Below are 18,756 nucleotides of genomic sequence, written 5' to 3' on the forward strand. Positions count from 1 at the left end.
ATTATGGATTATGTTATAGCATTAAGGACACTTATCGGCTTCGGCAAGTCCTTGTCAGCTTCTTATACTCTGTTTTTTTGCTCATTGTTCAACCATCCCTCGTATGCATCTGGAGATCACCAGTCTTGTTTCATATTTTGATGATTGACTAAGTTGATTTTGTCTTGCCTGATTTCCTTTTGCTTTGGTTACTATATAATGTCTATATGTGGGAACCGTACGTGTTACCATCTACTTCATTCAACTTTTCTTTGCTAAATATTTGAAATTTTAATTAGCTTTTAACAAATGTTGTGCAGGTTGGAGCGTTGAGGGAAGTTTCTAACAAAGCCCACAATGCAGAATTGAAGTTGTTTTTGGAAGTAGAATATGGACCAGTATGTTTTAACCACATTTGAGATAATCTTGACATTGGGAATTTTAAAGGTGAACAAATTGAGGAATTTTTGACGTTCCTGTTCTAACTGATTCTGTTGCAATGAATGTATAGGATTTACATCCTATTCCTCCACCAGAAAAAATAAAGGAAGATATACTGCTGTTTTTTAAACTTTATGATCCTGAGAAAGAAGAGCTTCGGTAATTTTCTTCTGAAGTGTACTTTATTCCACTTTCTTATAATGCATGCTATTTTACTTGTGATAATTCTGAATTCCAGATATGTTGGGAGGCTTTTTGTGAAAAGCTCTGGCAAGCCTATCGAGATCTTAACAAAGCTAAATGAACTGGCTGGATTTGCTCCTGATGAAGAGATCGAAATCTTTGAGGTCTGTCTGATCTCAAGATACAATTTGCAGTTTGATGCAAAATGGTCTTGTAGAAGACCATATGCATGATATCTGCTATCTCAAGCATATCTAATATTTTTTTTTCAATTCTCTTGTTTGCCATTTCTTTAGGAAATTAAATATGAGCCATCTGTTATGTGTGAACGCCTTGATAAAAGAGCTTCATTTCGTTTTAGTCAGGTACGTATTTTGTTGTATTTTTAATCTGTAGAATCCATTTTCATTTGTTAGGTTTTTTATTTAATCTTTTTTGCTCTTTCTGCTAGATTGAAGATGGGGATATTATTTGCTTCCAGAAAAGGCCTCATCCTGAAAGTGAAGAATTTTATAGATTTCCTGATGTCCCCTTATTTTTGGAATATGTGAAGAATCGCCAGGTTAATCTTAGCCTTTTTGAGTGATAAGCATGCACCTGATGCATCATTTGGGATGATATATTCTTTGTTTACATTTAGAAACATCTTTTCAGCAACTTATATATAATTTTGTTGATGCACACTTCGCTTATCTTCTTTCAGTTCAATTATTTTGGACTTTTGAGTGGCTTGTTTCTTTCCTTCTTTATAAAATCCTCTCACTATGTTGGTCTAACCGAAAAGCTTCTCCTTTCTCCCTCTTCTATTGCCCCTTCTGATGGAATTTTATTCTTGTTCAATGTTTTTCCTTCCTTTTCAGACTTCGTTATATTTTTATTCCTTGCAGGTCGTGCATTTTCGAGCACTGGAACGGCCCAAGGAAGATGAATTTTTCCTTGAGTTGTGAGTATTATTGTATTCTGTTGACTGTTGAGGACTGCAAGTTGTTACTAGGTCTCTGTTGCCAGTTTTTAGCAAACTTGTTTGTAATCAAGTTGCTAAATATCTATAGGTCAAAGAATCACACTTATGATGACGTTGTGGAAAGGGTGCCCAGCGCCTTGGCTGGACGATCCATCACAATTCGGCTTACGCCTCACAACTGCTATTCCCAGCAACCGAAACCCAATCCTATCAAATATAGAGCAGTGGACCATTTATTAGACATGCTAGTCCACTACAATCAGGTAGCTCTGAAAGAAAAGGTTTATATGCCTTTTCTTTTTATTTATGGGTTGTAGAGAAGTAGAGGCCGGTGTAGAGGTGTAAAGGTAGAGTGTTGATATTATTGGAGGAATAATATTATTTGGTATCTTGTGGTAGATATCAGATTATTTGTACTATGAAGTCCTGGGACATTCCTCTTCCAGAACTGCAATGTCTGAAACGCTGAAAGTTTGCCCTTTCATCATGCCATAAAAGATGAGGTGAACATTATTCTAATGCTCCTCTATTAATCTCCTTTTTTTACTTGAGTTGTGTAAAATTGTTGTTCTATTTTTACATTTTCCATTGCAGGCCCTAATTCTCAATATTCGGTTGCCAAAACAAAGCACTGTAGGAGATGTTCTTAATGAGATTAAAACAAAGGTTAGCTCAGTCCTCTTCTGTGAGTTGGTTGTGTTGTAAGCTGTCAAGTTTATAAATGTAAACTGCTTATTTCAGTCGTAGTTGTCTCGTTGAAAATTGTTGTTCAAAACATAAGTTAACCTGCGCTTTTGACTGATTCCTTCCCCATTATCGTAACTCCCCTCCTGCCAAGGGTTATTTTTGTTCTATTAACCTTTTAGGCAAGTTTTACTCAGTGGCGGTTTCTTCTCAGATAAATATTTGAGAAAATTCATAAAAAATTTATGTCTCATATCTTTGGCATAAATTGATAGGTAGATTTGTCTCATCCAAGTGCTGAACTTAGGTTGCTTGAAGTTTTCTATCACAAGATTTACAAGGTAACATATTCTACTTTGACATTGTTTTGTTCTTGAGATTTTGGTAAAAGTTTTGGTGGTCATATGATTTTCTTTCTTCCTTGAAATCATCAAGTGCAGAGACTCCTTGAGGTTCACATATTTTCCTTTATCATGTGTTTATTTTTTTCCACATGTCAACAATATTATTTCTAACTCGGATCGTTGTTTGGCTTTGGAAATAGTACCGGGGGAATTACCCCTCGACTTACCGGGGGGAATTACCCCTCGACTTGGAGAGCATATAATTGATTATCCATTTATTACTTATAAGGATTTATTTTTCCTATTTTATTTTGATATGATTTTCTCTCTTGTGATATAAGCCAATTTCCACTTTCTTGATTTTTCAGATCTTTCCGATTAACGAGAAGATTGAGAACATAAATGATCAGTACTGGACGTTACGTGCTGAGGAGGTGAATTCTTTTTCCAATATCTTTTCTTATGCTGTTGGGTGTTGATTTTTATGTTTTAGTTGTCCATACCATCGAACCTTGTTGTATGACTCCCAAAAATGAATAAAATGATTTATGGCATGAATTCTGAACACTGACTGGCAAAGTTCAACAAAAATAACCTTAGAACACTGACTGGCAAAGTTCAACAAAAACAACCTTAGCTGTTTCAGGAAAAAACCTCTCATGGTGTTTAAATTTATAATTTTTGTTTTCATTTTCATTTGTCATGTAATTTTTTCATACATTGTAAGAAAGTCCGACTTATCATATCAGTTTATTATTGCAAGTTATATTCCAAGATTTGTGCTCTTATAGATTCCAGAAGAAGAAAAGAACATTGGGCCCAATGATCGTTTGATTCATGTTTACCATTTCACAAAGGAGAGCGCTCAGAATCAAGTGGTACATATGACTTGCTTGATAAAATGATAAATTCCATTTGATACTGTTTGGTTGTTTGGCAAAGTTACTGTTTTGTGACAATGAGGAGCTTGGAAGATGCATATTCAGTGTTCTTTGATGTAATCAGGTATTTAATTGTTCTTTTATTTCCTAAACAGCAAGTTCAAAATTTTGGGGATCCTTTCTTTCTGGTCATCCACGAAGGTGAAAGACTAGAAGATGTTAAATTGCGCATTCAAAGAAGATTACAAGTCCCGGATGAAGAGTTTTCTAAGGTATGTAAATTATGTTCCATTCTCCTGTTAGAGCTGCAGATATCCTTGTTATTCAGTTATGTCTGCTAAAAATATTTCCATTGATTTGTTTGATTTTTAAAACAATGTTCTGATCATTGGGCTATTTATTTAAAAATTCAGTGGAAGTTTGCGTTTCTATCGTTGGGACGTCCAGAGTATCTTGAGGATTCTGACATTGTCTCTAGTCGTTTCAGGTCACAGTTTTTCTTTGAGTCGTTTATTAAATTATTACTTTTCCCTGGAAGTTCAATAACGACTGAAGGATCATGTACTTCTCTTTTCCAGAGGAGAGAGGTTTATGGTGCTTGGGAGCACTACCTGGGTATAGAGCATTCAGACACAACTCCCAAAAGAGCTTATGCTGCGAACCAGGTAATATCTCCAGATTGCCATATTTTATAATCAGTTATTTCCAGATCAAATGTTTGATAACGATCCAATGCTATACACAAAATGAGAATCCTTTAATCGTTATTACGGTGGTATCGATGAAATATTGGATTCTTTTTTTTTCCTGTCCGTTACACTTGCCTCGTTCGGGAAAGACTTTTAAGTTAACCTTGATCATGATCCCCAAACTTAAAACTTCTTGGCTCCTTTCTGATCATATTGCAGAACCGCCACACGTTTGAGAAACCAGTGAAAATATACAATTAACTTGGAATTTCACTAGTCTGAAATGCCCATATCGGCACCAAAGCCTAGAAGAGGCAAATATCTTATGGTGAATATCGAAGGAGACAACATGAAAGAAAAAGGTGAAATGCGTGATGCTTTGGTGGTGTTTTTCGCTATTGCTTATGTTTTTGACTCGAATGGGATGGGATGGGAGAGCCTGCGCTCTTTAGATGTATTATTCTTTTTGTTGTGGGTAGATATAGTGCTTCTCATCCTGCCACAGTTTCCTGCTTCAAGTAGTTTGAAATTTTTACATTTTTTCTCTCATGTAATTTTTATTTAAAATACATAATTTGAGGTTTTCTATTGACGGGGTTGTAAAGTGGTTATAGATAGGCCTTCTCTTTTGCATTTCTGTTCACCATCTTTCTTGTTTAAAAATGTTCCATGTGAAATTGGGATATATATATGTATAATTCTGTAAAGGATACAGTTATAATACGTTTGAGCATAGAGATATTTGTTTTCAGAAGAAATCTTCTACTACACAATATCGTACGCGTTACACCAAACTTGACCAAGTGAATTGACAAAGGAAAGAAATGAAGGAACTGAGGATACTCAGCTTGAGTAATAATCGAAATAAAACATCCATTTATCTACATCTACTTGATGTAGTATAAGATATAGTATATTGTGTAATGAAATATTTCATATCATTTGTTTCGGGTTTTGAGAAAAATCATAATTCGAAAGTTGGAAATCATTGTGTCTGACAATAATTTTTGTGAGATAGCTTATATATATTATTAATTTAGAAATATTTATAAATTGACTTTGATAATTTAAACACATCAATAATTTTTTGATAGGATATTCTTTCCCTAGTATTCTTATTGATTTGGGAACAGAGACATAATAAAACAAAAAATGAGAGCATCAAATTTATTGAGAAATCATTTTCATATGATTATACTTCATAAAAATATTGTATAAAAATATTGATATTTGGCTGTCCATTTTCCTTGAGAAACGCTAAAAAACGCAGAATTGTGATTGCAAACCAGTTCAGCATTTGAAGTGTGTTCTTACAAGATGCTTGAACCATCGCCGTCCAGTGATTGCAAACCAATGAAAAATAATAACTTCCAATTAAAATTAGATTATTTTAAACATAAAAATGGGTAAGCTCATGTTGAAGACAGATCTAAATAAGCCAACTCGACAATTTTTAATTATATTATTTTAACAGTTTACGTATGATAATGAATTTTTAAATTATTTATAATATTATTTCAATGGTTTACGTATTATTTATAATTTCAATTGGATTGGGTTTTGGATTTTCGCAAGGGTAGTGGGCCACCCTTCCCCACCTCTGACGGGCCGAGATAGAGCGAGGATACGAAGATGCCTAATTGAAACACGTGATGGCCTAATTGAAACACGTGTACGAGGAAAACAGATTACATGCAAAGCAGAGCTCCCAATTCATTCAATAGGTCTCATTCCTCGTCGCCGCCGAGAAATCCGGACAATAGTTTATTTTACTCCTCTTCTCCGTATCATTCTCCTCCACTTCCACCTTTTCCCGTCTCACACTCAGGAGGAGAAGGGTGAAGAGAGAGAGAGAAGAAATCAAATCGAAGCCCACGAAAAATCTTTTTCCTTCCTTCCAAATTCTGGGTTCTGAGGATCTGGCGATTTAATAAGCAAAAGAATCAATCGGGATGAAATTTGGGGAGGCGTTTACGGAGTATCTGCAGGCTCATCAGGAGAGGTTTCTAGAAGACTGCAGTCACGTCGAGTATAAAAGGCTCAAGAAGTGCTCAAAAGTTGCAGGACATGCAGGGATCTTAAGGATTCCTATGAGGTCAACAATGGAGAAGGCGATGCGCTGTCTCCGCGTTGCCAATGCGAATCTTGCCCACGTGAATAATCTGTTTCTTTTTTTATCCGTTCGTTGGTTGTTATTTTCTGTTGATGATGATTATGTTTATGGTGAGGACAATATTCTTGGTAGCTAAATTCTCAGGAAAAATTTGTTTTAGAAGCTGAATTGCTGGTTACATTTCAGAATGCGGGAAGGATTAGTTTTGATTAATCAATTTTGATTCTTGCATAAAAAACATTTGAAAAAATTACTCCGTTGGTCATCGGCGATAACTTGAGGAATCCTTGTAATTCTGACTTGATGCTTTACGAATTTGATATTTGAGTCTTCCCCGAGTTAGAGATATGGAAACCAAAGTGATTCTTGAGACATAACAAGAGTAAGATGTAACATTCTTTAGTCAATAGATAAGTATAGATAAGTTTTGATAATTAGATCGAGCTCGAGATTGAATAAATGCAACGATAAGTATAGATAAGTTTTGATACTTAGATCGAGCTCGAGATTGAATAAATGCAACTGGATAATCTTGATTTTATTTGTATCTGTCTCAAGTATATAGGCCTTGTTTGAGATTCAAACTACAGTCTACACACCATGTCCTAGGATAGTAGAGCTAATGTTGTTTCCCAACTTAGGATTTGGCATCAAATAATGTTCAAAATGTGCAAAAATATTACTTACTTAGGGGAAGTCCTAATTTTAAAAAAAAACACACTATGCCTAAAAACAAAAAAATTTCATTGTAACAAAAGTTTTTTTTTTGGGCATCTTGTAGTGTGTGACCAGAAATTCTTCTCTGAATTGGCAAAGGAGGCTTCGGACATAGCTGGATGTTTTAGTTCAAGAGTGAGGCACCTTCTCAATCTTCACGAGCATAAAATTCAAAGGTTCATTACTTTTGTGCGCCAATGTTTTCAAAGTCCCCAGCAAGCCACAGAACAAGAATGTCGAATGTTAATTGAGTATGTTATCATGAATGCTCTTGCTATAAGGAAAATCTCAAGAAATATGATAAGTAAGCTATAACAAATTCTGTCAATCTTTTTGATGCACTGGATCTCCCGGCTACCACTTATATTTTTATGTCCTAATGATTTTCTTAGGTACACAGTTCGGACAACGGAAGGAAATTTAAATCTAAAATGCTTTCCGAACACATAGAGGTTTTGCAATCACCTTGGTTGATAGAACTCGGGGCTTTCTACATCAATTTTAGTAACTCTAACGGCGGAAGGTCTGATGAACCCCTAAATCCATTCTCTTGTGATCTGAGTACCACAGAGCCCAAAATGACATTGATGCTTCCAGGCATGGTCAATTAGAGTACAATCTAACATGCCCAATTTGTTTGGTAAGATTTTTTTCTCCCCTTTTACATTGTATACCTTCATGTGATTCAGTACGGGTTTTTTGAATGTCATCCTTTTCCAGGAACTGGTTTTCAAACCATATGCTTGGGTTGCGGACATCTCTTTTGCAAATCATGTGCTTGCGCTGCAGCTTCTGTAATGATCTTCGAAGGCCCGAAAGCAGCATGTTCAGGATCGAAGTGTCCTGTTTGCAGGGAGGTTAGATATCATAATGCCATATCGTTATAAAGGAGTTTGGATATATTTATGTTCTTACATCCGAAACGCAATCACTTGGAACTATGGACATGTTTTTGTTCGTGTCGCTACCAAGAACTTTTGACAATTTATTTGAAATACGTGAACTTTTGCGGAAGATCTGTTAATGCAATTAAGTATATTCAACTCATGAAAGAAAAGGACTGCATCAGCACATTCAAGAATAGCATTTATGTTGAATGACGTTCGTTCTGGATATGATGAAATATTATTAGGTCTATATGAGAAAATATTGGTTTCCTTGGCCAATATTGCAAATCAGAGCTCAGCCGTATGACGTATCAAAAGTTATATTGCTAATACCCGTACAAACTATCCAAAACTCCAAATGCTTTGTTAGAGCGAAGTACTATGTGATACCCACCTAAATAGCAGGGACAGTTTTTTTCTCCAACATATGGGCAATTTCAAGGTTTGCTTAACTTCAGATGCACTGGACCATGATTGATGATAATTCTAGTATCAGAATTTTTCAGTAGGCTGAGGGAGAAATCTTTTCCTGTCTTAATGATCTTTATAGAATACATTGTTGTTCAGTTATTTTCCTTTCCCATTTTTTCCCTATCTTTTGGTGTGAGTTAATTTTCAGCAAAGCCTGTGGTCTGATTTTGGAAATCTTGGTCCCTTGATACAGGTGGGCGTATATTGTAACGCGTACACATGATAGAATTATCTCTACTCTTGAAGAAGCAGTAAGTAGCGTAACTTCACTTTGCATCGCCCTTGTTAACTTTCTCTTATTGTAAGCTCACATGTAATTAACGTGGCCTATTTGTAGATGCAAAGAGTACTGGAAGGAAAGGGCGGCCGAGGAACGAGCTGAAATTTCGAGGCAAACAAAGATGTACTGGGATGTGCAGTCCAAGTACATGATTGGATATTGACGTTTTCATATGTGCATAGGTAGATACTATGCTACATGGTGATTTTCTCTCTGTACTCGTATATTTTCCCGATATTGCTCCAATATGTCGAGGATTATATGTCAAATTTTGTCCATGTCATTGTGAGAAAGAAACGCTCGTGTTAAACGAAGTAAAGGAGTGTGCATGGATCAAATGGTTTTGTGGCAATGGATCCTTGATGCATTCAGTGTGTCAAACGATGGTTTGATGTAGGTTCATGTAGATGCGATGCACCTGGAGTGAATACGAAGGAATAATTTTGCCCGTACCAAACTTTTTTGTAGAATCTACTTGGAAATTAGATTCCTTTGCTGAAGACCTGTGGCTGAGTTAAATTATTTCATGTTCAAAATTATTTAAATTATTATGTTGGCAAAAAATTAAAATTTGTAGGTCCAAGAAAATAAAGGTACAGAGCCCATTGAGCGGTTGGAGAAGAACAGGGCAAACTTACATCCATGTTGGGGAAGTCCACATCGGGGAAGTTAAGACACTATGGATGATCGTGAAGATAGGCAAGAAGTTGGAGGAATGCGAACAGAAACAGACAAAATCATCAGAAGGAAGGGCTACACAACTCATCAATCAACTCAAAACTCAACATAAAATTTTTATGTGAATTTATTAATTTTAGTTCGCTTATTTCCATATTTATGATATTGATTCTCTTAGTTTTTAGCATATTATTTCAATTTTTATTTTCAATTTAGTGGGTAAAAGACGATGATCTCAATTTATAATAACACAATTAGTTTTGATGTTTTTCGTGAATTTTTCTTATGCAATTTTAATCAAATTCTTAATTTAAATTCTTAGCTTTGTGACTTACCGAAAGAGTTAGAAATAACAAACGATTTGGGGTTCAAATCGTTTGGGTTGAGAAGTCGGATTTCACAACTTTGACACGATTTCGTGTCTGATTAGAGTTTTTCACCCATATAAACTAACCCACATGGTGAATCTAAGGGGAAAAGGTATCTCAATTTACATTTTTGTATAGATAGTTTAATGATTATGTTTCATAAAGTAAGCTAGAGGACTATTCTAGAAATGTTTCATGGCCAAAATAATGGCCAAGTTTATTGTTTGGAGATAAAAGAAACAAATAATGTGTGCACGGTGCTTTAGTGGTCTCATTTCAAATAGCAAGCACTATGAGTTAGTTTTGAAGATAGAACTTGAGTTTACTATTAAGGAGGTTGTAAAGCCATTTTAAATAAACAAAAAAAAAAAAATTGGCCAAATCATGGTTGTGATATGCTGACTAGGGTTCATATTGGAATGACTTATTTCGGGGTTATCTCATCACTTTGGCAAATATTAAAAACTTTATTTCATGGACACACATTTATGGATGAAAGTGTTTCATGAAATTTAAATCTGAAAAATATGAGATATCAAGAATAGGGTGGCAGGAAAATTGGACTTAAAAGATGTTGTGAAGTAGGCCATTGGGCTGCTTTAGAAATATAAATCAGTGTTTTTGGTCAAGTTATGGCTTGTATAGTCTTTTAAGAATTAAAATATATGAAGTTGTATAATTTCTTAGTTGACTGTAAGTTATTATATTAGTTTGCTTGAAGTGATGTTATTTATAAGTAGTAAGAATGACCTGAAAATATTGAATAAAATAGGCTACTTTTGGCCGTTTTTCAGAAAATTTCTTCAGAATTTCTCCTAAAAAAATAATCTGCCATGATCCCAACTGAAAGTTCCGTTCCCACAGTGTGAGTGTTATGATGATGAGTGTTGTGTGTATCAGCATGTAGGTGTTGTGTGTAGACGTTGTAACACCCACGGCACCATGCAGCGGAAATTATAGTTTAACACATTAACACGCAACTGGAATGATAACAATACGAGAGACGAGATATAAATTATGCACAAGTATAAAATACTTGTGCGGTGTCTCAAGACAATAATTCACTAGAAAAACTTGTAAGTTTACAAAAACCAATAGTAGTGAAAGAATATAAAACTCCCTTATTAAGGCGAGTAACAAATTGCATCCTAAAGCTCTAGCAAACCGTATAACCAAAATACATATGATGCATCAACTGAGAAGTAAAAAATCTTCAAAATCAACGCACTAATCAAAACAGTGATTAGGTGTTGTCTTCAGATGTTGTCAGCACTTCACAGCAACACTTTATCAACGATACGAGATTGCTTCAAGCAAACAATTTTATTATTGTAAATATGAACAAGGTTGATCATCTTACAGATAAGACCATTTCACAAAATATTACCAAACCAACATAGCATGCCCTAGATCGATTAACTAATTTGATAAAATTTTCACGATTGTTTCACAAACACTAATTTTGTTTCTTCTTAAAAAACCAATTAAAAATCATCTTTTATCCAAATATAACCTTAATACTAGGTTTGGTCTGACGGAAACATACAAGGGTGGACTGGTTGCAAGGACAAACAAATGCAGGTGAACTTGGTTTGGCTGATTAGATAGGATTGATAAAATTTCATAACTTATCACATGTTCTTCTCGGGTATAAAAGTCCAGGACAGCCCGATGGGCCCATATGAAACCCGCACTACGCATATTACTTATTTCGGATTTGCGGGACAATTGTTACATACTTTTGGTGTGTAAGAAATAATACCGAAGTCTCAGTACCAATAAACCTTTTCATAAAATATCAATCATCAAAAACATTTAAATGTGTCATAATTAAAACGGGATGATATATTGTTTCCCAGATAAAATGGTGACAAAAACATAAAACGATTGAAACAATGTTTCTTGAGAAAAAAGAGAGACAAGAAGATTTCTTTCACTTAATCTACGGGGGGAAAAAAACAAATAATTTTTTTATCGTGGAAAAAATTGAGATATTGAAAAATGAATAATAAAATTTGGAAATATTATTTTGTCAGTGAGGTAAAATGTAAATGGTACAAGAAAAACGAAGAGAGAAACTACGATCCAAAAAATTTCCACATTTGCATAAATGCTCTATAGAGGAGAGAAGAAAAAGTCAAGAAGAGCAAACGGTGAAACATTTTAAGACCAAGGAAGCGCGGAGAAGAGAAAGTTGAGTGTATAATGGTAGAGAAAAAAGGTTAAAAACTTGAAAATATTTTTTTGGTTATAAGTAAAATTGTCCATTGACATAAAAAATTTAAAATAATCACTATATTAATACATCTAACCAAACATCTCGAAAATTACCACGTATCATTTTTTATCTATCAAAATTAACATTTTATAAATAATCTCTTTGTAATGATATAACTCCAACCAAACAGCAATGATCCTTGGTAAAATCCACTTTTCCTATTTATAGAAACTTGATCCAGCGTATAATACGAGGATCCGAGAAAAGTGATTCACAGTACCTTTCTCCTTGTGCATGGAATAGTAAACACAAATATACGTTGCATTTTGACTTATACTTCCTCTTCCTCAAAAGGATCACGTTCTGGAAAGTCGCCAACCTGACATGAACAAAATTAGAAGTAGAGAACAACACTCTAATTATTTAGCCACCATCAAGTAATAAGGCAGGTAAATATCGAAATCAGTCAACGCCCGCGAACATCCATGGAAAAGATTGTTTCCCCTATATAGAAATGCAACTCCTCCCACCAGGGGTGGCCCTGGCGCAGTCAAGGAGGCGGGAGGCACTGCACGCCAGAGAAGGCCCCCAACTTTTTTTAAATTTTTGTAATTTTTATTTTTGTTTTGGTATTCCTAAACTTTAATTCATAAAACCTAATGATGTTCAATTAAAAATGAAAGGTAGAGAAATAAGTTTTTTTCTAAATTAAAGTTGTTCAAGCAAAGATTGAATGTGTATTAGCTATGATTTCAATTGAAAATTAATTTCTAGAAAAACTTAATTATGAAATATCGACAGAAGACGTTACAGCTAAAAATTCAAGATCAAATTTTCACAGTTTTTCATAGTCAACTGTAATAGATCTTTTCTGGCCAGACCCTTCAAAGTCTAAGATTGGCCCTGCCTCTCACCCTGGCTACCCTTTTATTTTACTCACTAAACCATATCTTGGTTTCCATCCCATGTTTGCCATAACATAACAGCAACCAAAACAAGAAAGGAAAGGCAGGGGAAAATGTTCTCATTTTCCAGCTCATCTGCATTCTGTTGGATCGTACACTAAAGAGGAAAATGTCGGTAATAGGTAAAAGGATGGGATCCAGATAAATGCAACATTGGCCAATTATTTTCAGAAAATATTTTAACGCAGATCCAAGCAGCCTAAATTTTATTGATTAAAATATATCTCCTCCACGGGAAATTTGAAGTTTCAATTATTTTTTCATAGATAAGCAAGAAAAACCACAAGTTTTTAAGGCATGTAAATGTCCCCGCCTCTCTTCGGCATTATATGAGCATCTAGGATTTGCAAGTATATAGATCGGTGCACAAACCTTCACTTTATCTGGTCTGACCATTCCACCGCAAAGAGGAGGGCAATCAAAATAACGCTTTCCTTTCACCCTGCGAAAATTGAATGGAAGCTTGATCAAGCTCCTTGAACATTTTCCTATAGATACCCAACCTATATTCCACATTAAAAATATTTTAATTCATCCACATTTCAAGATAACAAGAATTGGAATTCCAGATTTAATTAAGAATATTATTGGTCGCTCACAAGATTTTTTTAATGCGAATACATATAAATTGGGTGGAAATTATATTAACCTTAGCCAGCACGGTTCTAGGTCTCAGTTATGATAATAGAATACTTTTAATCTTTTCATGGCTATAGATCATTAAAAAAATATTAATATTCAAAAATTGCACATAACTTTTGGAAGGAAAATGTCAGAGCTGGGAGGAAACCGTACATGCCATCATGGTTTTCCCAAAGGTTCATCGTACTGAACTCCAACCCAGAAACCAGGTGCAAGAGGTCTCTGCAATGCCTACAAATTTGATAACCCCTCTTCTCTCATCAGGTTCAACTTGACATCTATCTCCGATCTTTTACGTAAGATAAAGATAATGAAACAAGTCAGATCGGAGTGTTGATATGATCTCAAAATATCAAACTAGATGATAAAACAGCAGAACTGAAAAGCTTGGGTACTTAACAAAATTACAAGCCTGCTCCTCTTTCAAAGTCATCTAGATCTGAGCCATTGAAATTATATGCTAGTAGTCTGAATGGATCCACTTAGAAAAAATCATTCTCCTCTCTGTATCAAATGGCTAAGCAACACGCATTTGAAATGGAAATTGTTTCCATCTAGGACGAGGTAAATTATCCGGATAGATATTTTCTTAGAACAATCAAGCAACAAGGAGGATCCTATCCAGATAGTAGACTGAAAGAACTTTTGGCATCTTTGGTATTAAAGGTAGATTACTTTCTTGTTAACCTCGCTGAGTCATGTGTAAGACCGGCGGTAATGCTCACCTGACATCTAGAAATTACAGTATAACTGACTTGGAATGCTAATGCTAACAGAGCATGGAACACTTCATTAAATATCTTTATAAAATTCGAATGTGATATGCGTCATTGAGACGGTTACGCAATGCGGTCATAAGTGTATGATGTAATCAAAACCACAAGTACAAAAAATTACTAAGCCTCGTATTTGAATGTTAGTTTTATATTGAAGGAATCGAACAGTCCCGAAAAACAGAGGTAATGAAATAGCCCTGCCATCATAAAAAGGTCATGTCATGAAGTTTGTTCCATGCAAGTCAAGTGCATTAAAAAAAATTGTGTTGGATTTATCCCGTGACTCCCACCTCAATCATCAGAAAGAAAATGGAAGATAAAAATATATAAATATTCAAGTATGAACATGAGTATGGTGGGTTCAAGAAATTGTCGTTTAATTGATAGATTTGAAAACAAATCTAATAATCAGGAAGTCACAAAAAGTATCAGATCAGGACGTAATCAAGATTTCAATTTGTCATTAGATAAGGTAAAACAATTTGATTTTTCAAACCTTATATTCGCACAGAGGTCTTCCATGTAGTTTTCTGAAATCTGTAGCAGGAAATAATGATAAGGTCAAAATATGAAATAATCAAGAGGCAAAAAATAATATTCTGTAGTTTTTTACTTGAGACTCGTGACTGGACTGTTGACGTCCCAATTTTTCTTTTAACTTTCTGTAAGTACCTGAAACATGTGATGATAAAATTACTCAAGGCCGTGTAAAGAAAGCATATTAGCGAACTGAGGATAAGAATTGTACAACCAAATGATGAATACGAGGCATTATCACGTGAAAATAAAGAAAAAAGTGTACCAACATTATAAAAGTCACTGAGACAAAAGGAAATGGCATTAGAGGGGTCAATATAGAGTTGGCCACAAAACTGATTAATTCTATAACAAATTTTTCGTATGCACTAAAGAATCCCCCAACTATTAATTGCTTTTCCATAATGCTAAATACACGATCAAAGAGTTGCTTTAATCTCAACTAATAATGTGATTCTACTACTTGATAGACAGTGAAAAGAAATATTTTTTTAATAAATTTCTATATATTATAATTAGAAAATTGTATGACTTGGATTTGAAAAGCATTTATAACTTAATATTTAGATATGTATGTTTTTAGTCTATAATTTATCATTGCATTTTATTAAAAAAATCAGACAAACTGAGAGAAAAAGTATTCAATTTGTGACTTGTGCTTTGAAAAATACATATGATGTTCTGTATTTCTAACAGCAACTATTTATTGTATCATCAATCAAATGTTTTAAAAAATAAGAAGAAGTGGTTATTTCTTGGATATAGATCAGACATCATAGATATATCGAAATTTACAAGAAAAAAAAATCAAATAGAAATTTTTGTACCAAATTTGAATAATTGAAGTAAAATATAATGATAAAATCCGATTACCTAAATTACTGGCTATTATGATAGCAAATTGAAGAGATGATAAACAATGTAATTGCTTTGTGTAACCAGATCTCAATACAAATTTTTTTAAATGAAGTTATTTATCTTTGAAACTATTGGGCTTATATAGAAGAATAAATTCTGTTTTTTGTTTTTATTTGAAGTTAGTTAAATAAAATATCATATCAGTAGGCCCTGAGGCGACACCACATGGTCCTCATCTCAAGTACGGGCCTGCTGCCGAACTGCTCTAAATATTATTCAATCCTGTCCAACAGCTTCTTGTGATGACCAATGGACTCAATGTACTCGAGGTGTCCTAATTTAGCTCCGTAACCTTTTAAAATAAAATCGGTCTAGCAAGAAAATTCCCATACCACTCAAGTTTGTCATATGCTTCTTCCGAAATTTTGTATTTCTCCCACAAGGGAAGGGTTATCCAGCCAACCACCAGATGTTATAGATGATGGGTCGATATCAATGACATGCAGCCGATAGCTGGCAAATACAACCATAAATTGTTAGATAGACGATGGTCTATAGCACAAACAAAACCAAAAATACAAAATTATATCAGAGTTCAAATTTTTTGGGTATATTAGAACTAGCCTTATTTAAAACAGGATGAAAAAATAAACAATGGAAAGAAAAAAGAAACCAGTGAACAGATTTCAATGCTACAGATTGCCTACATAACGGACAAACAAGTATAAACTTTTCATAAGTGGATATGCATGATGGTTATTCTGTAAATACATAACTATACATAATACAAATTTAACCATATTCAACAAATAAAGGAAAAAACAACACGCACAGAAATAGAATGTAAATTTCAAACTTCAAATCCAAAGAATATGATAAATGGATTATTCTGAAATCGATAGAAGGTGAAACATAGCCCCCGGGAAAGTACAACCATCATGTGAAATCAAATATGACAGTAGAGTAATTCAACTAAACAATATCTCAATGCCCATTATCATGAAGAAAACGGCCAAGAAAACCACAACGCAGGCACGCGAACATACTACCCCCATCCCCACCAACGTGTTCATATAAATAATAGTTGCAGAAAAATAATACAATTAAGATTACAGAAGAGGAACCAGAAAGCAAAAAGATCACAAGATTATAATAAACTCTCAAAAGAAGGCCGAGTTCAACAACATGCAATATACTAACCCATCTTGTGGGGAATAGAAACCAAGAGGTCTTGTGTTATCGCCTAGAACTGAGACTTTGTCCCCTAAATCATCATAAAGCTCAAGGCACATTGAATCACAGTAGTTCCACACTTTTTCCACAGCTTCTCTTTGAACAGCTTCTACAGTCATCTAATAACAACATACAAACACAATTATGCAATCAAGAAAATAAAGGCAAGTTGTTTATGTATACCCTCGGATGTTATTTATACTTAAAAACCCATCAATGTAGACTGGACAATTTAGAATGAAAATTTGTTACAATCTTTCCCCAATCAATGTCAGATAGTAAAATTTAATTCAACATTTATCAGCTACAGACAAGACAACAAACTCTCCTTATGTGTTAGTCACTTACTCACTTCTACCTAACACCAAATTGGTTCAAATGCCAAGCTTGAAAGTTGAATAGGAATCACTAACAATATTCCACGTGAAAATCGACTGGAGTGTTATGATGCTCGTAATTAAGGTAAAACAATTTACTAGTAAGAAAAGTTGCAGTGGTGATCATATTCATGGTAAACCTGGATGAGTCAACCTAAACATACAAGGTACTGACTATTAAGAGTTACATTTACAACTTTATTTCATAAAATTGATTGCGATCAGAAGTTTGACCATAACAATAAAACAGAAGACCCAGAGCATCAAGCATCAGTAAGAGAAACTTGATTGGCAAAATGGCACACACCTGTAGAGAGAAACGAATATCAGCAGAAAAAACTGTTGATGTTAGAGTGGGTGACGCGTAAAACAACAGAGTCATCCACCGGAAACCTGTAACAAGGAAGAAGCCATGTCCTACTGCTCCCCCTTCACAGTGCAAGTAAAATCTGTAATGAAATAAAATGAACACTCGAAATGGTGAGAAAATAAGCAATCCAATGATTTTTTTTATAAACCCAAGGCAGAACAAAGGTCGCTGGTATAGAAACAACAAAAGGCACCAATATGCATTTTACAAATAAACGTGTCTTAGAGAGAGGTATGATGAACAATACAACAACCTTTGCGCTATGAATCTTGTATTGGATACCCCACATATTTGACTGGAGATCCCAAGATCTAAGTTCAAAATGAAAAACTAAATTACAAACATTGGAGAAGCACCTTGGAGAAATCTTGTATTGCATACCCAACATGTTTGGCTGGAGATCCCAAGATCAAGGCTCAAAATGGACAGCTAAATTACAACATTGGAGGAACACATTGGAGGAAATCTCCTACCCATTTCATTATGATGATAAAAGGTGTTTCCCGTACAAGGGTTGCAAGCATAGGTTTGTACTTTAATGATTCATAAGATCATAAGACATACAAACAAGTATGTGGAGTATAGCGGAAGTCTATTGACAGATAACTGACATAATTGAGAAGTTTAGTTGCTTCAAAGACGTTTTCCATAGCAAGAATTAGATTAAAACCCCGAAATTGAATCTTGTGCTGGATACCCAACATATATGAATGTAAATCCCAAAATCTAGGTTCAAAAAGGAAAACCAAATTACATTGGAGAAACACCTTGGAGAAAACTCCTTGTACTCTATTTTTCTATTTTGATATAATTTCGTTTAAAAAAAGTATATTGGATAATAGTGGATATGACTTTTCCTATAGCAAGAATTGGATTAAAACCCCGAAATTGAATCTTGTGTTGAATACCCAACATATTTGACAGTAAATCCCAAAATCAAGCTTCAAAAAGGAAAACTAAATCACATTGGAGAAACACCTTGGAGAAAGCTCCATGTACTCTGTTTTTCTATTTTAATATAATTTCGGTAAGGGAGATTTCTCCAAGGTGTTTCTCCAATGTGATTCAGTTTCCCTTTTTGAACCTAGATTCTGGGATCTA

The 18,756-nt window shown here is 34.4% G+C and overlaps 1 long non-coding RNA gene and 3 pseudogenes across 1 annotated transcript; 3 read left to right on the plus strand and 1 right to left on the minus strand.

The window, feature by feature from the left end:
- Positions 1 to 278: 278 nt before the first annotated feature.
- LOC140822311 (ubiquitin C-terminal hydrolase 13-like) lies at positions 279 to 3,964 on the plus strand (annotated as a pseudogene).
- A 5-nt stretch (positions 3,965 to 3,969) lies between these two features.
- Positions 3,970 to 4,795, plus strand: LOC140822313 (uncharacterized). Its single transcript, XR_012115943.1, has 2 exons — positions 3,970 to 4,141; positions 4,385 to 4,795. It is a non-coding gene; the product is annotated as an uncharacterized lncRNA (long non-coding RNA).
- A 1,029-nt stretch (positions 4,796 to 5,824) lies between these two features.
- LOC140822312 (probable E3 ubiquitin-protein ligase BAH1-like) lies at positions 5,825 to 9,070 on the plus strand (annotated as a pseudogene).
- Positions 9,071 to 11,952: 2,882 nt separating this feature from the next.
- LOC140822314 (tubulin-folding cofactor B-like) lies at positions 11,953 to 18,643 on the minus strand (annotated as a pseudogene).
- Between the last annotated feature and the right edge of the window lie 113 nt (positions 18,644 to 18,756).

The sequence above is a fragment of the Primulina eburnea genome, unplaced genomic scaffold, assembly GCF_022965805.1.
Source record: "Primulina eburnea isolate SZY01 unplaced genomic scaffold, ASM2296580v1 ctg760, whole genome shotgun sequence".
Classification (NCBI taxonomy): domain Eukaryota; kingdom Viridiplantae; phylum Streptophyta; class Magnoliopsida; order Lamiales; family Gesneriaceae; genus Primulina; species Primulina eburnea.